Source organism: Eschrichtius robustus, chromosome 1 (assembly GCF_028021215.1).
Source record: "Eschrichtius robustus isolate mEscRob2 chromosome 1, mEscRob2.pri, whole genome shotgun sequence".
Taxonomy (NCBI): domain Eukaryota; kingdom Metazoa; phylum Chordata; class Mammalia; order Artiodactyla; family Eschrichtiidae; genus Eschrichtius; species Eschrichtius robustus.
The window spans coordinates 115,849,261-115,864,390 of NC_090824.1; the positions used below are offsets into that span (position 1 = coordinate 115,849,261).

The window sequence follows — 15,130 nt, forward strand, 5'->3', positions numbered from 1 at the left end:
AAAGGGAGAAATGCATCTGCCTAGCTCTGTGCTCTCCCGCTTTGCATTTGTTAAGGTTCACCCATACTAACTCCCCACATTCCCCCGGTTCAGCTATCTTGTCCCTCACCTGACATATCTGCACTAGTAGGTACATGATTAGGTGGCATCAAATCTCAAACTTGGAATTAAACTGGGTGTATTAGTCAGCTCAGCTTGCTGTAACAAAATACCGTAGACTGGCTTAAAGAACAGAAATTTATTTCCACAGTTCTGGAGGTTGAGAAGTCCAAGGTCAGGGTGCCAGCATGGTTGGGTTCTGGTGAGAGCTCTCTTTTTTGGATTGCAGACAGCTTGCCTTCTTGTTGTGTCTTCACCTGGCAGAGAGAGAGAGAGATAGCGAGAGAGAGTGTGAGAGCTAGCTCTCTGGTGTCTCTTCTGTTAAGGGCAATAATCCCATCATGAGGGCCACCTTCATGACCTCATCTGTACCTAATTACTTCTCAAAGGCCCCATCTCCGGTTATCATCACTTTGGGGCTTAAGGCTTCAGCATATGAATTTTGGGGAACACAATTCAGTTTAAGCAGTCCACACCTGCCCACCACCCAAGTTCATGTTCTTCTCTCATGCAAAACACATTCATTCCATCCCAGTGTCCCCCAAACTTTTAACTTGTTCTAGCATCAACTCTAAATTTAGTCTAAAGTCCAGAGTCTCATCTAAATACCATCTAAATCAGAAATGGGTGAGAATCAATATACAGTACATCCTGAGGCAAAATTCTCCAACTATGAACTTGTGAAACCAGACAAGTTATGTGCCTCCAAAATAAAATGGTGGACGGGAATAGGATAAATATTCTCATCCAAAAAGGGAGAAATTGGAAGAAAGAATGGGGTGACAGCTTCCAACCAAGTCCCAAACCTAGCAAGGCAAATTACATTAGATTTTTTTTTTAACATCTTTATTGGAGTATAATTGCTTTACAATGGTGTGTTAGTTTCTGCTTTATAACAAAGTGAATCAGTTATACGAATACATATGTTCCCATATCTCTTCCCTCTTGCATCTCCCTCCCTCCCACCCTCCCTATCCCACCCCTCTAGGTGGTCACAAAGCACCGAGCTGATCTCCCTGTGCTATGTGGTTCTTCCCACTAGCTATCTATTTTACGTTTGGTAGTGTATATATGTCCATGCCACTCTCTCACTTTGTCACATCTTACCCTTCCCCCTCCCCATATCCTCAAGTCCATTCTCTAGTAGGTCTGTGTCTTTATTCCCGTCTTGCCACTAGGTTCTTCATGACCTTTTTTTTTTCCCTTAGATTCCATATATATGTGTTAGCATACTGTATTTGTTTTTCTCTTCCTGACTTACTTCACTCTGTATGACAGACTCTAACTCCATCCACCTCACTACAAATAACTCCATTTCATTTCTTTTTATGGCTGAGTAATATTCCATTGTATATATGTGCCACATCTTCTTTATCCATTCATCTGATGATGGACACGTAGGTTGCTTCCATGTCCTGGCTATTGTAAATAGAGCTGCAATGAACATTTTGGTACATGACTCTTTTTGAGTTATGGTTTTCTCAGGGTACGTGCCCAGCAGTGGGATTGCTGGGTCATATGGTAGTTCTCTTTTTAGTTTTTTAAGGATCCTCCATACTGTTCTCCAGAGTGGCTGTATCAATTTACATTCCCACCAACAGTGCAAGAGTGTTCCCTTTTCTCCACACCCTCTCCAGCATTTATTGTTTCTAGATTTTTTGATGATGGCCATTCTGACCGGTGTGAGATGATATCTCATTGTAGTTTTGATTGGCATTTCTCTAATGATTAATGATGTTGAGCATTCTTTTATGTGTTTGTTGGCAATCTGTATATCTTCTTTGGAGAAATGTCTATTTAGGTCTTCTGCCCATTTTTGGATTGGGTTGTTTGTTTTTTTGTTATTGAACTGCATGAGCTGCTTGTACATTTTGGAGATTAATCCTTTGTCAGTTGCTTCATTGGCAAATATTTTCTCCCATTCTGAGGGTTGTCTTTTCATCTTGTTTATGGTTTCCTTCGCTGTGCAAAAGCTTTTAAGTTTCATTAAGTCCCATTTGTTTATTTGTGTTTTTATTTCCATTTCTCTAGGAGGTGGGTCAAAAAGGATCTTGCTGTGATTGATGTCATAGAGTGTTCTGCCTATGTTTTCCTCTAAGAGTTTGATAGTGTCTGGCCTTACATTTAGGTCTTTAATCCATTTTGAGTTTATTTTTGTGTATGGTGTTAGGGAGTTTTCACAGAACTAGAACAAAAAATTTCACAATTTGTATGGAAACACAAAAGACCCCGAATAGCCAAAGCAATCTTGAGAACGAAAAATGGAGCTAGATTTTTTTAAAAAATTAATTAAGTAATTTTTATTTTTGGCTACATTGGGTCTTCATTGATGTGCATGGGCTTTCTCTAGTTGTGGCGAGCAGGGGCTACTCTTCATTGCAGTGCATGGGCTTCTCATTGCCGTGGCCTCTCCTGTTGGGGAGCACGGGCTCTAGGTGCACTGGTTTCAGTAGTTGTGGCTCATGGGCTCTAGAGCTTGTAGCACACGGGCTTAGTTGCTCTGCGGCACGTGGGATCTTCCCGGACCAGGGGTCAAACTCGTGTCCCCTGCATTGGCAGGCGGATTCTTAACCACTGCGCCATCCAGGAAGCCCTCCTTTAGATTTTAAGTCTCAAGAATAATTCTCTGTGGTTTGATGCTCTGCCCTCCAAGTCCACTGGGAGTGGCAGCATCACCCCCATGGCTCTTGGGGCAGCCTTGACCCTTTGGCTCAAAATTGGGCCGGAAACAATAGAAATAACACACAGTGCTAATTGTGTAAATCAGTGCAATCTTTCAAAAGAGCAGCTTTGCAATGCAAATCAAAAGCTATGCAACTTTGCATATCCTTTGATGGCAGTAATTCAAATGCTGGCTATTTATAATAATGATACTTCTATAGTTGGACAAAATATTTCAACACAAGAATGTCTATCACAGTTATAATGAAAAGAGGAAACCCCAAATGCCAGCAACCAGAGATTGATGTATTCATTCAATAGACTAGAATGCAACCAAAAGGAGTGACAGTATTGTACTCAGACCATTTAATACCATGAAAAAGATTCACGGTAAAATAAATGAATAAAGCAGGTTACCAAACAATATTCCAATTATGGTAGATGCTATGGGTACCACAGCTGTATACCTTCACCCTCACTATTTTGGTGTATGCTTGCTGTCCCTCCAGTTGCCAGCACCTACTTCTCTTTGCTTGAGTTTTTTTCATCCATGTGCTTATCAGGCCAGAAGTGCTGGAAAATTATGCCCCTGGATGAGCACTGACCTAGTAATTGACGGAATTCATGTATAAGTAGCCCAGGTCAACACCCATTTGTTGAGATAACTTTGAGGCCCATGTCCTATACTGACTGTGGGAGCCAGAGTTCCACCTTGGGGTCAGCTCCTGTTGTCCACAGTGGTCACTTCCTGGGTAACATCTGCTTCATTGGCTGCTTCCCCTTTTCTGTCTCACTTTTCTACTCTCCTACCTAGGTTTCCTGACATCATCACTAAAATGAACTACTACCACTCGAATACTTGTCTGAAGGTCTTCTGCTAGGGAAATCCAACCTAAAACACAAATTCAAACAGAATTTCAATAGAAAATAATATGTCTATATAACACTGACTGAAAATACATAGATTGAATTAGACTGAATTGGCAATATTGGTTATTACTGGAGATGGTGAGATTATAGGTGGGTATTTTCTTTTTACTTATTTGTATTATCTTTAATGAAGTTTTAAAATAACTTTTAAGAATAAAGTTATTTTAAAGAGGAAAAATTAACAAATACTTTATCACCTGTTCTCTCTTTCACAATCCCATTCTCATTTCAGTCCCTTCAAAGGAAAGCTTCTTAATATGAGTTTCATTGATTCATAGTTCAAACACTTATTGTATAATTATATAATGGTTTTCAGTCAAAGGAATATTAAAGGTAATACAGGCAGTTCCTGCAGCAAGTGAATTTCAATTTTAAACTTTCAATATTCTCTCTGCCTTGACTACATCTTTAAATATTTTAGAGCTGAGAAATCCTCTTTTTCACCAAAAGAGGATTAACCTGCAGAATTTTAGGTATAGAGATCCATGAAGAATATCTTCTTCCTATGTTATATTATTTATCATGAAGTAATTCTGATTCCTTCTAGATAAAAAGGGATCAGACCTTATGATGAACTTCAGAAATGGTCATTTTCACAAAAGCTTGAAAGGCAGTTGTTTATGTAGTTCTATGCAGTTATATTTGTAGAGATGGAGAGAAAAGTAAATTCTCTAGACAAATCATTGAGTCTATAAAATGAGTTGTGTAGGGAGTAGGGAAGGGCATTGAACCAAGAATCAGGAGACCTGATTTCATAGGCTTGGACCAGCTACTGACCTGTTCATTCAGATGTGGGTGTGGTGAACTTCAAGCAGAGAGAAAAGGATGAGTAAATTAAAGGAATGAGTTCATGTCTACTGGGAACAGACAAGTTACATGAGTGATCAAACTTGGACCGTTATTTGTTTTTCTACATTTAATAAAGACATGGGTATTGAGAACAATGTCTCTACCCCAAGAAAAGCAGTGGTGGAGGTGTGACTGATGAGTAGCAAATGCACTTAGCCTCAGTTACAAAGGTGTGATGGGAACTGTGGTCCATGGGTGATTGTACTCGTTTGCTAGGGCTGCCATACTAAAATGTCACAGACTGGTTGTCTTAAACAACAGGAACTATTTTCTCCCAGTCCTGAGGTCTCTCTCCTTGTCTTGCAGATGACCACCTTCTCATTGTTTCTCTGTGCACAGGTCCCTGGTGTCTCTTCCTCTTGCAATAGCACCAGCCCTATTGAATTGGACCCCACCCTAATCAACTCATTCTAACTTAATCACCTCTTGAAAGATCTTATCTCCAAATAGGGTTGCATTCTGAAGTACTGGGGCTTAGTATTTCAACTTATGAATTTTGGAGGGACACAATTCAATCCGTACCAGTGACTTAGGTAGGAAGGTAGAAGAATGATAAGGGCTCAGGTTTTGAGAACCACTGAACTCCATAATTTAATGATCCATCAAAATCTATGTGTTGAATCTTAGCTTACATATTTTCAAAGCTATATCAAGAAAAATATATCTAAAATTATATTTCTATTTATCTGTTTATTTTCTTTTTAATTGTAAATATAGAAATTGGCTAAAAATTGGCTCCACTTAAAAGTCGGTTGACTATGGAACATTCACACACAAAAAATTGTTTACATATTAGGGGAAAAGAAAAATGTCAATAAATTCCCCAAAGTATAAATCCCGAACCTAAAAAGCAACAGGGTGAAAAAATCAATGACTAAAATATGGTAAAAACAAAACAAGCAAAGCAAAGGCAGACAGTAAAATAACCACAAAGAAATCATTTTTAAAAAGAAACTCTTCTAAAAACTCAGGTTAAACAGGCAAGTAAGACTTTCCTGGTGGTGCAGTGGTTAAGAATCCGCCTGCTAATGCAGGGGACGTGGATTCGAGCCCTGGTCCGGGAAGATCCCACATGCTGCGGAGCAACTAAGTCCATGCGCCACAACTACTGAGCCTGCACTCTAGAGCCCGTGAGCCACAACTACTGAGCCCGCATGCCGCAACTACTGAAGCCCGCACGCCTAGAGCCAATGCTCCGCAACAAGAGAAGCCACCGCAATGAGAAGCCCGTGCACCGCAACGAAGAGTAGCCCCCGCTCGCCACAACTAGAGAAAGCCCACGTGCAGCAAGGAAGACCCAATGCAACCAAAAAAAAAAAAAAAGGCAAGTAAAAAACTATGTGGTACACAAGGGTAGTAAAAAAAAAAAAAAAAAAACCTTTTCAATTGTTATTATTCAGTGCTCTGAAATTATGATGTTATTATATCACAGTTGTAATAATAGATTAATATTCATTAATAAATGGCATTTTAAACCTTTATATTCTTTTTCAAAAGAAAAATCAAAATACATGGGCTGTGCATTCAGTCTCAGAAGGCAGATAAATTGCAATACTAAAGAAATAAGAATAAAGAAATTAATGAAGAGCAGAAATTAATGAAATGGAAATAAAAATATTGTCGTCAGAGCTATTTCTTTGAAAAGACGGTATAAGACACATATATGCAACCTCAGTAATGAGGAGGTATTTACTCAGATAATGAATAATTTAATCATTTTAAATGAATATTAACTATACATTTATACCAATGAATTTGAAAATATAAAAGATATGAATAACCTTCCTGAAAAAAGATAGCAATTTGGATTCAAGAACTGGTAGAAACTATAAAGAAAGATAGTCAAAGAGCTTTCTCCTCCATCTCACCCCTGGCTCATAGGCACAAGATTCAAATGTTTGCACAATAAATCCAATCCAACTTCAAAGCACAAGAAATTGAGATTTTTAAGCTATTGCAAAGCATAGATAAAGATATACAAATAAGCAATTCATGCTCTGAAAGTGGTACACAAAAAAAGAAATTCTCAAACTTATTTGATAAATGAACATAGAAGCAAAAATATTAAAAGGAGCCATCTATTCCAGAAGAATATTAAAATAACATTATGCCATATTTCACAAATGCAGAGACGGTTCAATGTTCAGAAATCTATTGAAGTTATTCACTGCATCAGTAATTATGGAGAGAAAGTATATTACAGATGCTAGAAAGGCCATTTGATGAAGTTCAACATCCATTTCTGGGGAACAACTTTAGTAACTTGGAAATTTTAAAATTTTGCTTAATTTGAAAGGTTTTTTTTTTTTTTAAATCAGCACTTAACAGTAGAAATCATACTCATAGAGAAATACTAGAGGAATTCCCAATAAATTTAGGAAAAAGACGACGATATCCACTCTCATTACTATTATTTAACATCAGACTGGAGATCAAAGGATGTAAGTGGGCAGTTACAGAAGAAGAAATGCAAATTATCAATGAACAATAGCATGAAAAAACATGCTCTTGTTGGTCATACTAACAGGAATGAAAACTAAAACTTCTATAAAATACAAAATTTTTACATTGGATAAAACACGAATAGTGTTGGATTTTGATGAAATTGCTCCCATTACCCACGCCCTTCTTACACCTTCAGAGGTGACCACATCCTGCCCTCTCTCTGTTTGTGCTCCCACTTCTCTCTGAATTACTGAAAATTACTTTATAACTAGGTCTTTACTAATCCCAAAGCCTCAAGTCATCCTCTAAAAGTCAGTGGATTTCTCTTCTGGACAAAACTCTGCAGATGGGTCTGAGTAATTGAGAGAGGGGTGGGGTAGGAGGAGAGCTCTGGTCCTGTGGATGGTGGTGGTTTTTTTCCTGAAGTATCTAAGAATAAACACAGCTTGCCACTGTGAAGATTGATTTCCTTCCTTCCTTCCCATTAACATGATGTGTATCTTATTTCCTGTAGAATAAAAACCCTTACATTATTTTGCAAAGGTGCACTCTTTCCCTCCTTGTTCAAGGTTAAACTACAAATCTTTATCACATTTATCTGTCTATGAATAGAAAATGACCAAGTTGCTGCTCTCTGATACCCAGAAGTTTCCATTGACCACCTTACTGGATTTGCAGGCAGGCAGGATGGGGTGGAGGACATTTCAACTCACTCCCACCTCAGGAGCCACTGGAAAAGCAATTGCATTATATGCTTGAACTGATCAACAGAAAACTGCAGCCAGGGTCCACTCGAACTGGTAGTCTATGGTCCTTTAATAATAAAAGGACTAAGTTAAACCAAGAAAGTAGGTACAAGAATCCATCTGAAAATCAGCCCCTGGGTTATCTTCCTTAGATCTGGAGGCTGTGTTAACTATACTGCAGGGGTCAGAATCACCTGTGCATCCTGCTCCAGCAGGGTCTTTATCTCTGGCTCAACGTACAATACAACATATTCTTACTTGGGATAGTGCCCTGTCCACAAAACGTCATATATTTCCTCCTGTTTAAACCACAGGAAGTTAGCATTGTTGATTTTGCTTTTGGCCAAACCATAAAGAGCTTAAAAATGACTGGTGTGGAGGGATGAAAATAAATTCTAGAGACTCCATTCCATTACTCAGGGGGGCAGAAATGCTCTTTGAGGTTTCCTCTAGAGACTTCACTGAGGGCCAGATTTAAAAACAAGAATAATCGTAAAGACAGAAAGCTAACTGATAGTCCACCATTTTGGATGCGAGATGGATGGACAGAGATATCAGGGTGTGGGATTTGAAGGCATGAAGTTTAGGGCAGTCTAGGATCAGCAACCCCTGCAGTCACACAGGACTGCCACATGGGGGTGGCAAACCTTTGCCATCGTGACGTGGCAAGCGCCACTTGCTTTCAAGGTCCTGTGACTCTCGGATGAGATATCACGTGTCTCATGAGCTACCTAAAAGCAAGTGTTCATACACTGGTGTAAATATTCATGACTTTGTTTTCTTTAGAAGACATCTCATAAGTAGAAGAAAATCATTAATATTTCTCTCCACGATATCACGCATTGCTCCATAAAAAAGGGAATACTTAGAAATTCCGTTGTGAGCTTACTCATTTTTCTCTCAATAGTAGAATATATTTCCCCTCTCCTTAAAAACAGTTCATTAATAATATTTGGTGGTTCCTGTAGCTTTGTTCCAAATACTTTAATTCTCTCAATATCCCTATTACATGGAGATCAAATCCTTTGGGTTCCTCATTATCCTTATATAATATTGTTTCATCTAAGTCCTCCTCCTTCAACGGAACATTGGAAATATTTTATGTCTTAAGTTTACCAAGTCTCACCTACCAGAAATTCTTTTTTCCTACTTTTCTCCTCTCATTCAAGCAGTTGATTTCTATCTCTATATTATGTTAACATTGAATATTGCTAGCTGCTGTCTCCTGGTATGCATCCTCTCCTTATCTATAATGACACAACTCCTGAATTTTAGCTGTACATCCTTTTCACCTCTCTTCTTTTCCCCGCTAGCTGGATGGAGGTGGCCTGGACCATGTAAGTAAGCGAATCATCTTAATGATGGCAGAGCAACAAGATTAAAGAGTCCTCGTCCATCTAGCTAACTTTCCTTGGACTGCTTAAATCTGGATATTTAAAAGAAAATATACCCTATCTTATTTAAGACACTGTAATTTGGGGATTCTGTTATAGCAGGTGAGCCTACGTCCTAACTAATACGAGCATCTAATATGTGCCAGCTAATAGCTGAGTACTTTATTAAAGTGCATTATCACATTAATTTGCATCATCACTCTGTAAGGTGGGTCTTGTCCTTATTTCCATTTTACAAATGAGTAAACCTAGGGGCAGAGGATTACGAAGTTTGGCCAAGGTCACACAGCTAATGAGTGAGAGAACTAGAGCCTCTGCTCTGAACCAGCATGCCATACATCTACTCAAGGATGGATCCATCCCTTCTTTCATTCCTCATGTATAATTAAGACCAGGGTTTGACAATCCCTCTTGACCATAGTTTCATAATCTATTCCCTTCCTTTCTCTCCAGCCCTACTACCACCAACCATCCTTATTTCCCCTAATTGTTTTCCCAGTTACCAGTCATATTCTTCTCTATTTCTGATTCATTCTCATTTAGCCTACAAAGTTACCTGCCCCCCCAAATAAATTTGACTGCTGTGTGTTGCCTTTGAATTCCTTGTTGAATTATTTTACAAAAGCTTTCATTTATGATATGGCTCCTGGAATGTCTTTTTTTTTCTTTTTTGCAGTTGTAAAGTATAATTTTGTTTTATAATCAGTTATTTACTTATTTTTAATTGAAGTATAGTTGATTTATAATATTAGTTTCAGGTGTACAGTATAGTGATTCAGTACTTTTACAGATTATACTCCATTAAAAGTTATTACAAGATAATGGCTATAATTCTCTGTGCTATACAATATATCCTTGTTGCTTATCTATTTTATACATAGTAGTTTGTATCTCTTATCCCTTATCCTTAACTTGCCCCTCTCCCATTTCCTATCCCCACTGGTAACCAGTAGTTTGTTTTCTATGTCTGTGAATCTGTTTCTGTTTTGCATATGCATTCATTTGTATTATTCATTTTTGCCCCCCTACTGCTGCCAACCCCTTCCCTTCCCTCCATTCTCTAGGTTCCAATGACGCTTAATTGACCTTCCATGCCCATCGCATGTTCAGCTATATTTATTCTTGCCTTGGAGCTTTTGTACTGCTGGGACTCTTACCTCTTGATTCTCCCTGGTTGACTTCTTCTTCTTCACCTTCAGCTTATGCCTGAATTTTGGGAAGCATGCCCTGACTCTCCAAGTCTTTGCTGGCTGATCAATTCCATAGCAACCTCTGCTCATTTATATCAGGTATAACATTCTGCTTTTACGTCTTTGATGCATTCCTGACAAGGCTGTGAGCTCCTTGAGATCAGGTCTATTTTGCTTAGTGCCTGACACAGAGTAGGCCTTTAATAAATATATTTTGAATGACTGAATAAGTGGATGAAATTGGGAGGGGTCAGCAGATGTTCATGAGACTCTCTAGGGCTGAGCCTGTGGCCTTGGTTTAGGTCTGAAATTTTGAACTCCAGGCATTGGAAATATAACTGGTGCCTTCTACATGCTCACCTAAGTATCTCAGTTGAAGCAAGATGATACATCAAGCCTGTTACCAGTGGAAGGCATTAGGGTTAGACAGTGATTATTAGGGTGGTGAGTGCTTGTGTTTTAACTCTTCAACTTGTAATTATGCATCCCTTTCTCCCCCCCCCAACCCCAAATTGTGAAGGAAAACAATTTCTCTGCTGCTGGTTTCTGCAGCTGGTGGTGTTGGGAGTGTTCATGCACTGGGTGTATGGGGTAGATGAAGCCCCAAACCTCCCACTTTTAGGGTGAACACACAGAACAAGTGTTGTGATGTGCTACAGTGACCTCTGATCGAAGAGTCAGGAAATCTGGGTTATTGTTTTTGATTCTAGACTCACAGCCAAATCTCTTAGGGAGCCATGCGTCTGCCCCAACATTCAGTAAGTCCAGCCATGCTGCACCAGCTCCGTTCTCAGAGGAGGGGAGGACTCGCGGTGATAGGAACAGCAGCTTTGGGAGGAAGTTGTAGGATAAGGAGTGAAGAAGTTTTTGATGAGTTGGAAAGGAGAAACGACTCTAGGCCACATTGAGCTCTTCATATTTTCTCTTAAAGTGACCACCATTCATAGCTTTTTCTTTCTTTCCAGCAAAGTGTGGGGTGAGAGAGTAGTGGCCAATGGTAATCACGATCTAGGTTGAAGAACTTCAAATCAAGTTAGTTATCCTTTATTCTTACTCCCTAGATTTAGATGGTTGCCAAGATCTTTAAATTCTGCACGTAAAACACCATTGCTGTCTGTCTCTTATATTCCATTTTAACAGGCATCACTGGTGTAGGCCCCAGTGACTCAGAGTCATCAGAATTATTGTAGCAATGTCCTCTCCAGCCTCCACGTCTCTAGGTGCAGCATCTTTTAAACTACCCTACACACCACAGCTCATTCAACCCTCATAAGGGCTGTATTGACCTGGTCCAAAGCACCGAATGTTCCCTGTTACTATCAGGATAAATTTCAAGTGCAAATAAATCAAGATTCTCACAATCTGGGTGCAGTTTATCTTTCTGATATCCTTTCTCATTATTCCTCTAGGTTGACTATACTTGTAACTGACCTTGTTGGGGGCACACACACGTGTGAAATCCTAATTTTTTCTCCATTCACTTTCTTCAGCCAGCTAAAGCTCTTTTAAATGGTAGCTCCATCAGTTTCCATGGCATCTTGGTCACTCTCGTTCTCAAAAAGTCCCGTCTAGTACAAATTTAAACTCTAGTCTTATCTCCTCCCTTCCACTTAACACAGGCTCCATCTGTGTCCCAGGAGATCTTCAGGATGGTAGGATATTGTCTGCTCTTGCCCTCTTCTTTTCCTTTCTCCCCTGATTCTAGATCCTCTGGTGTTAAGGAGTAGGGAGAGGGTCAGGGATGAGTCCCTTTTCCTTGTGTGGCCGTTGGTGTGGTCTTCCCTCTGGGGCTGTCCCTATTACTCTTAACACTGACTCAACATCAACGCTGTCTGTGTTTCAGGCCTCCCAGTGTTAGCTCCGGGGAGAGGGAGCTATGAGTGTCTGGGCTTCCCTGTGGAGGCTGGGGTTCTTGGAGAAGGTCCATTCTGGATCTTCCTTTTCTCAGATCTTACTTTGTCTCAGTCTCTGACAAAGCAGTATCCCTGCAGCCTTTGGTGCTGGAGTAACACTCCTCTGTTGCCTGCAGGATGGCTTCACTTGGCTCCTTTTCCATGACGTCCATCTGACCCACAGGAAACCATGCAGCAGCTTTTCCTTGTCAAATTGTGAGCACCTGAGCTGCTCCATGGCTGCATCCCTTCCCCCTTCCCCACCCTCTCTCTTTGTCCTTTTCCTCAGGTCAACGTATGTATAAACCTACTTCTGATCACGGGATGAATACCATTTACCCTTATGTACTGACTGAATCTCTTGAAGGCGCTCTCACTTGGCTTTAAGGGAGGATTGATCTCCTTGTTCCCCCTTCATGGGAAACTGAGGGGACAAATAATATAAAACTCTTGCCCTGGCAGATGACTTACATTCTGACATTTCCTCCATTGCCCCACCCCCTCCATTGCACATTCCTCTGCTTGTGTGGATTGGATGGGACAGTTGTCATGAGGTGCTGGCTGGAGGGGAGATGAGATGGCTTATGAGTTACCTCTAAAAAGCCTTAAAGAGGTGTCTGCTCTTTCAAGAGTTTTCAGAATGTTCTTGTCAGCTGTCAGTCCCTAGCTTTAAGTTGTAGTCCCAATTCTGGAGAAAACAGGAAAAGTCTGACTATTTTCTTACAAGTTCTCGGGTAGACATATTTCTCCTAATAAAAATAATAGCTAAATTTAATGAGCATCTAAGATCCTACGTACTGTACAAAGCACTTCAATGCATTATCTCATTTAGTCCTCTGACAACCCAATGGAGTACGCATTGTTAGTATTATATTCATTTTATAGATGAAAGCAACTGAGGCTTAAATCAGTTACACAGTTCTTCTAAGGTCACATGTGTGGAAAGTGGCAGTAGCAGGACGGGAGCCCAGGTCCGTGTGACTTGAACCTGTATGACATATTGACTCCAGACACACCATGCACTATGGCTTTACTCCTGTTGTTGACATTGGACTTGAGAGAGTATTCAGTTAGATATTTCCATCATACAGAGGAGAACCTTCCCCTAGAGAGGGCAGGCAAATTTGTCAAGGCCACACATCAGAACTTTCCTCAAATGCCTTCTTTACTCTCCTCTATATCCAAACCCTACATAGCCTTCAACACCTACCTCGGATTCCACCCCATCCCACCTCCCAAACACTTCCCTGTCCAGCCCAGTCCTCAGTGGTCTCACATTCGTCTGAGACTTATGCCACTTTCTGCTGGTACCATGCACATGACACGCCCACGAAGACTGTCTTGGCATTTCCTTAGTTGCCATGTAACTAATTTAAAAAATCATTTCATGTGCTCATGACTTCCTCCCTCACATAGATTGTCAGTAACATGAGCATTACTTTAAAAAATATTCCCTCATGTTGTAATTTTAATTCAGTTTGTCTATTATCTATTGGTGGCCCTTTTGGGAACAGGTGCTTAGATATGCCGATGGAGTTTTGATGAAGGTGATACAATTCCTTGTTTTGTTTACCCTAACTCAGAGTTTTAAAAAGCTGGCCTAAAAATACTCCATGTGTAGCTGCTGCCATACAGTGACTGAAACACAAAACTGCCTGACATTCCTCTCTGCAGCCATGGTGGCAGCACAAACAGGGCCGATCTTTGTGCTTGCTTTTCAAACGAGTGTTGTATACTTGAAAAGAAAAATAAAAAGAAGTTTAAAAAAATGTGTTGAGCACCTAACACAATGTACCTAGAGATGAGTAAGAAAATCCCTAATCTCAAGAAACCTTCTTTCTACTTAGTAAAGAACATCACGTAAGTGTACAAATTTTATTGTTACGAGAACAAGTTATATAAATGCTATAGCTATGAAACTTAAAAGGACAGATTGCGTTGCTTTGAGGGGATTTGGGAGGCTTCTTAGAGGAAGCAGACTTAAGATCAGCCCTGAAGGTGAAGATGTGGAATTATGAGCATTGAAGGTCAAGGGGAAAAAGCAAGAAAAAGCAAAGAGAAAGGCAAATAGCACTCAGGTAAAGGGCTTACTATGGCCTCCCTGGGGTGCAGTGTGTGACCCAGCAGGTTGACTGTAGATCACAGTTTTATTTTGTCTGACCAGCATAAGATTATTTTTTCCAATTATAATATGAATGCTTTTAGGTGGGTCTTGTCTAGATTTCATTTTCCCTTAGTTTTCTAACAGGCTGCTATACATTTCTCCTTGCCTCCCTAGATCCTGAAGGCTTCTGAGTGATGGGTATAGCAGGAGGATGCTGGTAAGGTAGCTTCGAGGCCAGTGGTAGGTCAGTGGAAAGATTTTCAAACAAACAAGTCATGGGGGAGACACTCAAGTTTTTGAGGGAAAGAGTGATGCGATTGGAGCCTCACTTTGGGACGATGGATCTGTCAGTAAGACTGAAGCAGAAAGAAGTGAGAATCAAGAAATCAATGTTCCTTTTGTTTCCTTGCAGGCCCAGGTAGTTATACGTCTCCAATAATTCTTGTGGTCTGCACTACACAATTTAGCACTGTGCTGTGTGCTCCAATTTTTTTCTGTTGTAGCATTCTTTACTCAAGCTCTAGAGATCTGGGGTCATGCCTTTTATCATTTGTGTGTCTGACACATGCAGGCAGTCCATGGACAGTTGTTTTACTGGAGACTCAGTGTTACTTCTCTGGAACAAGAAGGGGTGAGGAAGGGACATTAATTCATGTGCCACGTCAATTTAAATGATTAAAGAAGTTCTTTCAGGTATCTGAGCACAGGACATGTGTTCTAATGCTTTTGTTTGGCTCTAGTCCCACATAATGACCTTTTATGCTAAATAATGTTTTCCGTTCAAGATAAAATATCTTTCTTTTCTCTACTCTAACACACA

The 15,130-nt window shown here is 40.0% G+C and overlaps 1 pseudogene; it reads right to left on the bottom strand.

Annotated features, from left to right (window-relative positions):
* Positions 1-12,370, bottom strand: part of LOC137762611 (small ubiquitin-related modifier 2 pseudogene) — a 28,379-nt pseudogene extending 16,009 nt beyond the window's left edge.
* Positions 12,371-15,130: the final 2,760 nt, after the last annotated feature.